This window comes from Impatiens glandulifera, chromosome 1, assembly GCF_907164915.1.
Source record: "Impatiens glandulifera chromosome 1, dImpGla2.1, whole genome shotgun sequence".
Taxonomy (NCBI): Eukaryota; Viridiplantae; Streptophyta; class Magnoliopsida; order Ericales; family Balsaminaceae; genus Impatiens; species Impatiens glandulifera.
In genome coordinates, this window is record NC_061862.1 from 49,815,657 (window position 1) to 49,829,637 (window position 13,981).

Genomic DNA, 13,981 nt, shown 5'->3' on the forward strand with positions numbered 1-13,981 from the left:
CATTCATATTTTCCGATAAAAAAATATAAGTAAAATCTATTTTTATTTTTTTTATAAAATAATAAGATAATAACTAATTAGTTTTTATAGAATTTACATAATTATAATCAATTATTCAAATACATTGATATTAAAAATATATATAAGAATTTAACATAAAAATTAAAAATTAGATTTATTTGAAAAATATTTTGGTTAGCAATTAATCTGTAAAATTAGATATTCTATATTTCTTATTAAGTTAATTTGTTATCTTGTCATATAAAAGATTTGATTATTAATATATATTTAAGACAATAGTTTTCTTATAATTATTTTTTATTTTGATTTCATCCCGTTTATAATGTTTGTTATGTTTTCTAAAGTGTATTTAAAAATATTTTATATATTTTTAAAAAGTGTTTTCACTTAAGGTTAAAGATCCTTACAAATTATATAAAAAAAATATATATATTTCCATGTCTATGTTAGCTCAAATAAGTTCACACTGACTTGAAAGAAGAACTAGCGTTTAACCTTTTTTTTATTTCTATCTTAATAATAAAATTTAAATTCAAATTTTACATTAAACAAAGGAAAACTTAAAGTTAAATTATTGATAATTTTATTTTATTTAAAAAAAAACTTAATATTGGACAAACTAGAAAGCGGATCCGAAATTATCCACTCATTACCGTGTAGAACCTCTCAAATAGGGAAATTTGATAAAATAACACTGAAAATAGGTCTTATTTAAAAAATAACTTAGCCCAAAAACAATTGATAAAACTAACCTTTTTTCAAAAAAATTGACCATTTTATCCTTAATATATATTTTTTATTTCTGTTTATTTTTCTTTTCCCCCACATTTTCTCTTCTATCATTTCCCTCCTCTCCTCCGGGCGACCATTGCGCTTCCCATCCCTCCCCGCGAGCCCCGACTCCAAAAGCATCGCCAGACGCTTCCCCTCTTCTCTCCCCCGCTACTAACCTCCATCATTCCCCAACGATCGCCAAGCAACGCCAGACGCTTCCTTGCATCAACATTCACCATTCACCGCTTGCATATTTAGGTGAGTTTTTATTTTTTTCCCTACTTGCATGCTGAGTATGATAGGTTTTAAGGTTTTAGGTGAATATTTTCCTGAATGGTTTGAATGATTATTATTCTGACTGAATGTGTGAGAATCTTTCTGTATATTACGTCCCCACGCAAATTGCATTCTTCGTGGGACGTAAATTAATTGTGTCCATTCTGAATGTGACTGAATATGTATATTACATTGGCAAATTGTACTTTGCGTCGACGCAAAGTGCACTGTTTGCGTAAGTGTTGTTTGCGCCGCAAGGTGTTAATTCTCCATTCAACTTCTTTTTTTCTTTTTGGAAGAAATTCCTTCACCAAATGTTTGGGATGGGAGAATAACATTTGGCACTTCTGTTGTGGGATTATAAAGTGAATATGTTTATAAAAGGTTCTTAATCTAATGCCAAACAACATTGGATGTTCCCCTCTGGATGTCTTATTCTTTGATAATATATTTGTTTTCTTTGATAATGTCTACTCCAAAACTGATAACCAAACAATTTTTGAATGTAGATATGTGATATGATTGTTGTAATCTTTTCATGATTTTTAGTTTCATTCCTAATAATATATTCCTTTTTTCTTACTTGTAGTGGATTTAAAGATCTATTTGACTGGCGACATTTTATCGAGAATTTTCAGTGAACATGGAAGAGTCATAGATAAACCATTTGTTTAGAATTGTTCATCTATTATATCTATAACTTCTTCCCTTTTTGTTTCATTTGTATTGTAGGAGAAAACATATTGTTTCTCTTATTAATTATAAAGTTTATGTTCAAATTCCTTTTTCCTATTAAATTCAAGTTATTGGGAGATTTTTTTATTTAGATTTAATCTAATTAACCAACATCAAACAAACCTTCATTTGTAATTAATATGAAAGGGGAAAGTAAAAGAATCATTAATCAAGAATATCATTTCTAAATTAATTTTAATCACACCACAAACTGGTCAGAAAACAAGATTGAAGAGGTTTCATAAATACTCTCCTCTATATCATATCAACAAATTCCATCTTCACATGAAGCAAATTAAAATTACCGAAAAAAAACATTTCAAATGAGTAAAGATATATTCACAATTCATCTCTTCTTCCTTTTAGTTCTAAAACAACCCAAAGGTGTTCTTGTCTATGTAAGTCATGTAATGAAAGCCATCTTCGTCTTTATTTTCCTCATAAACCGCAGACATCATAGCAGCTGCAACACAATACAATAATTCAACAATAACCTATTTAGAGATTCAATAGAACTCATTATAACAGTTATCAATCGTAAGTTACGACTGACCTATGTGTGACAGAATGTTCTTGAAAAAAATGAAGATAGCCTTTTCAGGGCTCAATTTGATTCTCTTCCTCACCACATACACAAATTGACCACACAATGTATAATTTGCGTCCACGCAATTTATAACAAAGTAGTTGTATTATAGTGATACTTATTACCGCCTTTCATACAAGTGACTAGGGTTCAATTCTAGGCAATTGTTTTGTTATACATTGCGACACATGTAAAAAAATAAAACAGTTGCTTGGAATCGAGGTCACTTATATGACATACATAAATAAGTACTACAACTACTTTGTTTTAAATTATGTTGACGTAAACTAACTTTTACCTCGATTGCTGCATTGCCTTCTAGTGAAGCGACCTATTCGACACCATGGTCCTCCACCCGACTTGTGTAACTCATCTTTTGTATCAGCTGCTACAGTTGCATGCGTGGTCTCGTGGTCCTGCGAGATGCTGGAGTCGGAGCTCGCGGGGAAGCGTCTTTCGGCGTTGCTTAGCGAACATCAAGGGTAGGGAATTCGGGGAGGAAACCGGGAAAACGAGTGGAGGGAAGAAGGGAAGGGTAATCAACGGTCGGCCTGAGGAGAAGAGAGAAAGAAGAAATGAGAAAATGAGGGGAAAAGAGAAAGAAAAAAAATAAAAGTAGAATGGTCAGAATTATTTGAAAAAAAATTATTTTTATAAATTCTAATTTAGATAAGTTATTTTTGAGATACCTATTTTGAGGATCCTCAAATATTCATATACGTACCTTTATGCCATTATGATTTATTTATATTAATAATTTTTGTATGCCATTATGATTTATTTATATTAATAATTTTTGTATTTTATTTTTCGGTTATCACTTCAATAATTATTTGTGAACATGAAACAGTGTATACTTTAAAGAAAGAATGGAATAATGAATAAATATTAGTTATATATTATTATTATATATATAATTAAGTATAAATTAATTTAAAAAATAATAAATAAACTAATCATATATACAAAATCTATAACCTAAATTATTATATATTTTTTAAAATTTATAAATGTAAATTCACATTATTTTCCAAATCTTATAATAATTATTTATAAATTTGTAAATTTTTATCTTTATAAATATAAAATTTAAATAATTTAAAAGTTTATTTAAATCAAACTTTTTAATTCAAAATATTAACAAAAAGTAATGCTCAAAATGTGTTCAACTTACAAATAACACAAGTTACAAGAAAAGATGTTTGTCCACTTCAGTGGATAATTTCAAAAAATGGCTTACAAAATTAAAATTAACCAGCTGTTTTGGTTATTATTGATAAAGTTTTCATTCCAAATTTTACCATATAATAAATGTGGGGATGATTTAAATTTAATTTTTTATCATATTATCTATCTATTTCTTTTTAAATAGTCTCAGTGAAGATTTTCTATAAATCTATTGTATTTTATTTATTTTATCAAATATTAAATAAATATTTAATCATTCATTTTAAATAATCAATTTTTTAACAAACAAGATTTAAATTTATAATTCAAATATAACCCCAAATTCAAATAATTATAATCTGATTCTCTTAAAATGTATGTTGTGTATGCATGATGCATTCATGTTTTGGCTAACTAAATTATGAAGGTCAGTTCCAGAATCATGAAACATTTCTAAAATTAGTTTGTACATTTACTGCAAGTGAAACTATTAACCTTGAGATAATTTGAAAACTTAGATTTCAAATAAATGGCATGCAAGTTTAAAAAATTTAAACCTAAAACTTGAATGTTTAGATATGTAAGTGTAGACGTGAGACAATTTGAATGGTTAGATGGAAATCACTTTAAAACATTCAAATATCTCAAATAATCCTGATCCATTTATTGTTAAAGTTGTAAAAACAGTTATTAAGATATAGAATATCTCAAGATTTGTCATAAAATGAAATTATATCTTGTCTTTACCCATCATAGAACAAACAGGTGCAGCAATTTACTTCGAATATGGCAACATATTTACAAAGCAGTTGTTCAAGACTTCAATCAGTCATAAGGTCAAAAAAAATGAGCCCATTTTTTCCTTTAGCATATACCTTAATTAGTTTATTTAAAAATTGGTGAGCAAACATGTGAGACTAGAGAATTCAGGAAAATGATTTACCATTCAATCCTCATAGTCTTCCGTTTGCTCTAACAAATAGTTAACAGCCAATTCCTCATTACGATCACAGGCAAGGAATGCCTCAATTACAACGGCTCTGTCAAATCCCATTGCCTCAAGCTGCAAATGGAGACCACCTCAATAGTACAACACGACAAATTTGTGAAAAAAATGAATCAAGAGATTAAAGAGAAAATAAATTATCCATACACGTGCAATTGCTTCCTGTTCTGCTGGTGTGACACTGATAGAATGAGGCATTTCCTGATCAGCATGGTCGAACATATCCATGAGAATTTAGTAACCATTAGCAATAGAAATATAAATAACCATAAAAGATTCCAAATAGGATTCTCCAAAAGGTGTCATCGTTTGAAAATAGATCTTAGTTAAAAAATTATTGGATATTTCTCATTTGGATCCGGATTTATATCCAAATCCAGACACATACAGTTTTTGAGTTCACTGATCTTTGGATACATAAAAAACTATGAGATCTCCCCCTATTGATCATTTGCAGTAAGCTACAAAAAGGAATGCACATATCAAATTCAATTGTAGTGTTAGTCATAATATACTGACCCTTCAGAAACGTCACTAGGCTCATCAAGCAGTTGAAGAAACTCTGTGTGATGCTCTTGTATAAGCCTTAACAGTTGTGGATTTTGCTTCCCAAGCTCCTGAAGCATGGGCTGCAAACAGAAAGAAGATATGATCTAGTAACCCAAAAACCCATCCAAATAAGCATTTTTGCAAAACAGATTATCAAAAACACACCTGTAAAATTTGTGGATTTAATTGAACCATAGTGCGTAATGCTTGGAACTGAAAGCCAAATTCACAAAGAACCCATTAAAAATAAATTGTGCCAGCATCACAGCAGGGACCTACTTAAATGATTTTCATTTTTATAAGTTTTTAAAGTCTCATTAGATGACTGAAAGTAGTCAATCTGGGTACTCCAAGCTTTGACCAAGGCTACCAATTACCAGTACAATTTCTATTTTGGGTTATGCATCCAAAAATCAAAATGATCTAAAATATAATTTGATCATGATCTTATCATGAGCAAGAAAAAAATCTCTATATCAAATGAGGCAAACAAATCACTATTATTTGGATCATGATCTAGAAAATGATTTATATACCAAAAGAAACAATAAAAATCCCACTATAATTTGGCTGATCCAAAATAATTATGATGCATAACAAATCTTATACCAAACGAAAAAAACAACTTTCAGTTTTAACTTTGTTGATTTTCCAATGTAATCGTGACAAATATAAGTTTCCAAATGAGATGAATGAAGATTAATCAAAACCTGTTGGTTGCTTCTTAGAAAAACAAGAGAACCAAGTCCATCGTTGCCACCGCCAGAAACTGCTTCCTATTACATCTTAACATGCAATAAACAGAAAAAATATAGAGAGGACAAAGGAAGAAACTGAGAATGCTACCTGCGGAAACAAGTTCAGTGGAGATGAATTGGGTGCTCCGATGGAAGAAGCATTAGAAACTGTGCCCATTCCAGTCCCTTCCAAGGTAACCTGACTTGTAGGAAAGTGAGGCACAGGAACTGCAACTTCTGTTGTTTCTGGAATTCCCTACAATGTTAATAGATATATCAATATCTCACATGCCAAAATAAACTAAAATCAACAAGTTCAAGGGCATACTGAATATAAGTAATCTACAGCTCAGGATTGTTGTAAGCAGCTCGAAGATCTCGAGTGACAGTTTCCTTATCCCAGTTGTCACCCCCATATCAATTATTTGTTGAATGGTCTGCTCAAGATTACTAGAAGCAACCAAGTTTGAAGTTGCGTGAGTATAGGTATCAGATGATGAACTGCAAAAGCAACATAGTACCATTGTAGAAGTAGCTCCAATATTTATCTACACAAATTAGAATTTACTTGTTGTATTTCTAGTAGATAAAGGACTATATTTTATAATTAAGTTTTCTTTTCTGAAATGAAGAACTATCTTTAATCTCTCAAAAGAGAATCTATTCGTCTAAAAGCATTCTTTTTGTGGAACACATTCACAATCCGGATATTTCAGATCTGGTTTACTCCACAAAGATTCTTCATTCTTCATTCCTCATCATCGTAACTAAGTTTGGAGATGTGTCTTAATCTATATTGGTGTCACCGATCCTATCAAAAATGCAAATAATGAATTAAATAAAAAATAAATAAAAGATTAGAATATCGTTTTATTTATAATATATTTAATAATTCCGCAGATAATAACTAAGTTTATCATTATCATTTTTTCTGGGAGAGTTTAGAATTATTAACACTTTTCTTAATTAACATTTTTCTCAATGTTTTTTTAAGTGTTATTTTATTATTAAAATATATTAGTTTTTCAAATTTGTGAGATACTGTAGTTAATAAGGCAAATTTGGAGTTTCTATATTTTTATGTTTAGAAAAAGTTTCATATCTCACTTATTTGAACTAACAAGTATTTTTTGTTTATTTAAAATTTATTTGATTACATGTAGTTTTAAAATTTAGATCATTACTTGGAAACACCTCTAAACAAAACTTAATTATTAAATGCATTTTTTTATGTAAGTTAAATCTTTTATTTTATAGAGAGAATGAAATGATTTTAATTATCACTCTTTCTTATAAATAAGTGGTCTTATTTAAGTGATGTCATCATATATATTAACAATATAAATCTTACTTATTGACTAATGACAATATTAGATATTTAGTAACATTTTAATTTTGGATAATTTAATATTCATTAATGTCTTTTTGATTAATGACTTTATATATAGTTTATAATAATCATTTTAATTAATAATTATTTTGATTAATTAATCAAGAATTATTTTATGGTATTGCATGAATTATGATTATTGTGATGTTATATTGTTTTATTATTATAAATTTAATTTCAGTTCACTCTTAACTTTTTTTCTTTTTTAATTTTTCATGTTCTTGTGAACTTAATTTTACATCTTAATTTTTTATAAATAGTTAGTCGGGATAAACAATTAATTTTTATAATTAAAATTACCCAACCGAAATGGAAAACTGTAATGGCAACAAATAGAAAACTTAACTAACATGGTTGTATTTTGATCAATTTTTGAATATTGGTTCGTCAATTACTTAGTCTACATCATATGTCTTTTGTCATATTTATTTTAGGTGTCTCAAATGTTAACAAAGAGTTTAATTAACTTTAAGAAAAAAAATAATTATTTGTAAGAAATAATTATTGTAAATGATATATATATTTTTTTACAACTAAGATTTTTAATTTGAGATTCTTAATTTTTTTAATTATTTATAAATGATATTAATAAACAATATTTTAAATTTAAATATTGAAAGGAATTCAAAATTACTGAAAAATTGATTATACTATTAAGATAATGTTAAAACCAATTACTTATATATCTTTTAGACCAAAATCACTCCCCACCTAATTCATAAAGAACTTAGTTTGATATAAGTGTATTTATTTTTTATTTAGTGATTTTAGATTAAATTTATAATATTTAAAATATTACAACCATATTCATCAACAAAGAATTAAAGTATAGTTATATAAATATTAAAAATATTTTATCATTATTAAAAAGAAAACAATTTATATAAGTATTAAATTCAAAATCATTAAATTATGTACACATAAAAAATAACATTAGTAAATAATCGTGTGCTCGTGTCTTAACTCAAATCTTAACTGTGCTCGTTTCGTTTTAGATCATATTTTTTAGGCGTTAAAATGATTCTTTAGAAATTTCTATTGTTCTAAGTTCTAATATACATGATTAAAAACATAAATATAGATATTTATGTTTTATAAACATTGTAGAAATATAACTATGACAAGAAACATTATTAGATGAAGTTTTAACAAATGAATAGATTACTGTACTCAAAATTATATAAATAACCTGATAAATATGTATATAGGTTCTCCTATCACATCTTTGGAAGAATAGACTGTGACACCAGAAATTAAGGAGGAACCAGAAATTGTATATAAACACTTGTGAAACAAACCTATTTAATCCTTTTTTTTGTATTTAATTTAAATAATTTTTTTTGGTTTAATATTATCATCTACTAACTTTGTTTAAATTTATATTTTAACAAGATATAATACAATTTATATCTCGAAAATATCATTATAAATGAGCATTAAAGACGATGTTATAAAACTTGAAACAAAATTTTCATCTTTATTCTAATTTTGTCTTGTTGTCTCTCTACTTCTCCTGCCTCTCTGCTTCCTTCTAACAGGGCTTATACTAATTTAGTCAATAAGGAAAGAAGCTTTTAAGTTTTGATCAAAACGATATATGGATTGTGGAAACGACTTATAAAGTTAATAGAAGAAAAAATGTATGATTGAATGAGTGTCAAATAACTTAAAGGATGATTATCAATAGGTTAAGTTAATTTATGATTTAAATTAATTTAAAAAAGTTATAAGTATTAGTAATATTAGTGAATGATGTAAGAACCATGATTTAAAGTTTAGTGAAACCAACAAAATATTATATAATTATTAATTTAAATTAATTAATTAATTTTTATATCATTAATTACCAATTCGACTTATTTTCTTGTTTTATTTATACATAATAATTATTATTTTTTTGATTATTATGGAAAGACACAATTGGCCATGAGCACAATAGTGTTGTGTCGTGAGTTGTGTGGTGTAATCTAACATTTTTTGTTTTATTAAATTTAAAATTTATATATATATATTTTTTAAAATTAATTGAAAAAAATGAAATATTTTTTATATTTTATAAATAAATATTTCTTAAAATTTAAAATACAAAATAAATTTAAAATTAAAAAAGCCTAAAAAATATTTTTAAAAAATATTTTTTTTCTTCACAATTTATGTGTCAAACTATTTTTTTCAAAATTTAAAGTATTTTTTAAATTTATATTTTTCCAAAAACTATAAGTAAAATTTTTTATAAAATAATAAAATAACAAATAATTATTTTTTAAGGAATTTACATCCCATTATAATAAATTCAAATACATTAATATTAAAAAAATATATAAGAATTCAACATAAAAATTAGATTTATTTGAATATGATTTTGGTCAGCGGATTAATATGTAAAACTAAGTACTTTATATTTCATATTAAACTACTTTATTATCTAACTTTCCGTATAAAATATTTGATTACCAATAAATATATTTAAGAAGTTTTCTTTTAATTACTTTGTCTTGTGTTTGTTTTGATTTCATTCTATTGTAATTTTTTTTTATGTATGCTTAAGTGCATTTACGAATAAGTTAATTTAAAAAAATATACAAGTTAAAGATTCTTATAAATTATAAAAAAAAAATATTCCTTTTTAATTAACTAAGATAGTTCCATATAAGTTAAAAACATTCTAAATTATAAAAAAAGTTTTTATTTTTAATTAACTAAGTTCAAATGTAAAAATGAAAAAAAAATAAAAACTTAAACTTAAGAATTCAATTATAATTTAAAACGTCTTAAACTAAAGTAAAATAAAAAATAAATTATATTAAAAAAAATTTACATTCTACGTATTGATTGTGCGCAGGTCTCGTATGGGAAACTCTTACTCTGGCTTAGTGGCTTCTGATCAGAAAATGAGTAATACGCGTCAATTGTTTCGTACGATAGACCCATGTCTTTAATGAATTTCTTGCACTCATAATACGAATTTAGTAGTTGATTGTGAATTGACAGTATTTCCTCCTTTAATAAACTCAATAATAAATCAAATGACGTGTTTGTCCACTGACCTACATTCTTTATGTGAAGAAGTTTAAGAAGAGTTGAGGCTTTGGAAATGCGAGAACCTTCATACAAAGGTAGTTTCGAATCGTCCAACACTTTGTAAAACGTCTTAGCATCATCAACGAGATGCTCATTTTCACTTGGATGTTCATTATGATTGTTGACATTAGGATACAAATCAGCAATAATATCTTCCATTAGATGATCCTCAGCAATAATATCTTCCATTAGATGATCCTTACAAACTTCAACAGGTTCGTTATCCATGATATTAGTATCATTATTTGTTGGTACATTGATCGGTTCGTCTTCAATTTCACCATCTGATTCATCTTCCTCCACATTCTCAGTAACAACATTTACATTCTGACGTCCAATTCTCCTTTCACCGTGAAAACACCAAAAACCATAATTTTGTCTTATTCCGAATACAATCAGATGGGATCTAACCACACTCTTATTCTCATATACTCGATTTGTACATCTTACACAAGGACATGCAATCAATGATCTACTCGTAGACCTTTCAGCAAATTCTATGAATTTGTCAACCCCCTCAATATATTTAGGATCGATACGAAGTATAGTCATCCATGTTTTGTCTGGAATTTACATCTAACCTAACATACAAATTAATAATTCAACAACCTAACATCAATAATCCTATAGTCTAACTTCATCAATTAAACCAACAATTCATCAATAATCTAACATACAAATAATCTAACTTAATCTACCAATCCAATAATCTAACATACAAATCATTTATTAATATAATAATCTAACTTAATCAAATAAACCAACAATCCATCAATAATCTAACATACAAATAATCTAACTTAATCTACCAATCCAATAATCTAACATTCAAATAATTTACTTAAATCTAACATCAAATAATCTAACTTAGCATTCAATATTATCTAACCTAACATACAAATTATCCACTAACCTAACATCAATAATCTAACATTGATTGTAAATAAGAACTAACTTTGATCTTGAAGTGCAAACTACAATCCGCGACAGCAAAGATAATGGCAAATTCAAACCCCGATAGAACTGAAATTAATGCAACCTGATTCAACAGTTCAAACGCAAAAAGTGATAATGAAAACCTGATTCAACAGTTCAACATATATATAAGAAGTATCATGATTGAATACCTAATTCAACCGTTCAAACGATAGTGAAGAACGATTTCAACCGTTCAAAAGGGGAAATTCATAATTTCTACAAAACAAAAATGGCTGTTATTTGAAAATGATAATTGAAAAAGGAAGTCAGAACAATGGAGCAAGAGAAACACTTTTCTTAATTAAGCGAAGAAATGCAAAAGGCCTAGACAGTAGACAGATAACCTTGGTTGTATAACAACAAATCCGAATAATCTCAACAAATTCGAATTCATCTAAATTTTGTCATGAAATCATTTCTTTTCACTATATAACTCGACAGCTCACTTTACTGACGAAAGTCTACAAACACCAACAAGCTACTTCAACTTCAACTTCACAAACACAAACACATTTCTTTTTGCAATAAACCAGTTTTAACCAAATTCCCACACCAGTCAAATACAAACAAGACCAAAGTGAACATGGAGATTGTGTGCAGGATTTTCACTTTTAAATACTCCTCAAGAATTGGATTATGTGTCAATATTGAAATTTGTTCAAGAATGAATCATAAAGTAGCAAAATAAACTAGACTCAGATTGAATCATAGCAGATATTGTAAAAAGGAACATACATCTAAATTAAATATGTCAAACAAGAAAGTAAAAGTCTTCATTCACTATAGAAATCAATGTATATCAAAAGTAAATTGCAGGATTGATTAGAGGGAGAAGAAAGTCTTACCTGTTGGATCGATGATCAGCGGTGTTGGCAGGGAATAAAGCCGCGATGAACGACGGAACGGTGGAGAGAAGAAAAGGGGAAGAAAACTTACCTAGAGGCGACTTCAACAGATGGGCGGCGACTTCAACACACGGGCGGCGACTGATCGGAAAGAAGAGGAGAAATCGCAGAGGAAGAAAAGAAAAGAAAGAAGAAGATGTTCGCGGGTTTATTAAAGACTATCTGTAACGGCTATTGAAAAACCGTTACAGATACCCAACCGTATTTTCATCTTTCCTTCCACTATCTGTAACGGTTTTATCAAAAACCGTTACAAATAGTGGAAGGAAAGATGAAAAGACGGCTTAGTATTTGTAATGGTTATTGAGAAAATCGTTACAGATAATACAATAGTAACGGCTTTAGAAGAAACCGTTACTGATAGCCTTTTCCATAAAACGTTAAATGAAGCCGTATCTGTAACGGTTATTGATAAAACCGTTACAGATAGTGGAAGGAAAGACGAAAAGACGGCTTAATATCTGTAACGGTTATGGAGAAAACCGTTACAGATAATACATTAGTAACTATTTTCTTCTAAAACCGTTACTGATGATCTTTTCCAAAAACTGTAAAATGATACAATATCAGTAACGGCTTTCGAAAGTCGTTACTGATACCCGTAATTCGAAAAATATAATTTAAACTGCTATTATCTGTAACGGTGATTCTTTATATCCGTTACTGTAACTTTTTATTAGTAACGGTTATAAAAGACCGTTACTAATGCTCTTATAACAGTAACGTTTTAGTATAACCGTTACAGATAAAAAGTATTCGTAAGAGTATTCGAGCGCCGTTACTAGTAGTCGTTACAGAAGACCTTTTTTCTACTAGAGATTGTAGTATTAGCTTTGAAGTCTATCTAGCTTCACGAAAAATTCAGCAGTTGACCCCTCAGGCTAGTCATTGGCAGAGTAAGATTTCAATCAAATAGCAAAAGAGAATGATTTATTTTATTTATTTATTGAAGTAGGTTTGAACATGAACGAATTCAAGATTTGAAGTTTAGAGTGAACTTATAGTGAGATTAATTATTTTTTAAGAAATTTATGATTGAAATTGGTAGATTAATGTAAGTTTGACCTATTTTGAAAAATTAAAAAAATAAATAATAAATTAAATTTAAAAAAATAGAAATTTGAGGTTATTTCACATTTTAAGCTTAAAAAATTTTAATTAAATTAAATTTATTACTCAACTCTAGCCGATCTCTAGGCTTAGCAAATGATGGGAGATAAACATGACCATATATGGTTCATCTATGGATGACAACTTGTCCTTATGGAAACGGACTTTCGCAAGATCTTTGATCGGATTTTGTTCGTTTCGACATGGAAGTTAACCGACAATAATATATTTACATCTTTGGCTTTTTATACGTTCCAAATATTAATATATAGATAATAATATTATTTTAAATTAGATAAACATGATGATCAGTTGGGTATATGGAAATAGTGAATCAATCCGATCTGATCAGACTAAACGACATGATTTACTCACAAATATTGACTTCTTGACCCTCTTTATATTTTATTCAAATGCTAATTAATTAGGTAGAGGGTTGAATTCAACCCATCACAATCATTCTTTTTAATCTATTCTTAAAAAAAATAAAATAATCTTAAAACAAACTATAAACAATTTTAGTCATTACCTCACCCAAATTTAAAATAATTTTATAAAATGCTTCACCACAATCTTTAAATATGATACATACTAACAAATTTAAATAAGTACAATAACTAATATTTTAAAGTTATATCTTAATATATAATCCATAAACTTATATAA

The 13,981-nt window shown here is 27.6% G+C and overlaps 1 pseudogene; it reads right to left on the reverse strand.

Annotated features, from left to right (window-relative positions):
* Positions 1-4,446: 4,446 nt before the first annotated feature.
* LOC124927339 lies at positions 4,447-10,172 on the reverse strand (annotated as a pseudogene).
* Between the last annotated feature and the right edge of the window lie 3,809 nt (positions 10,173-13,981).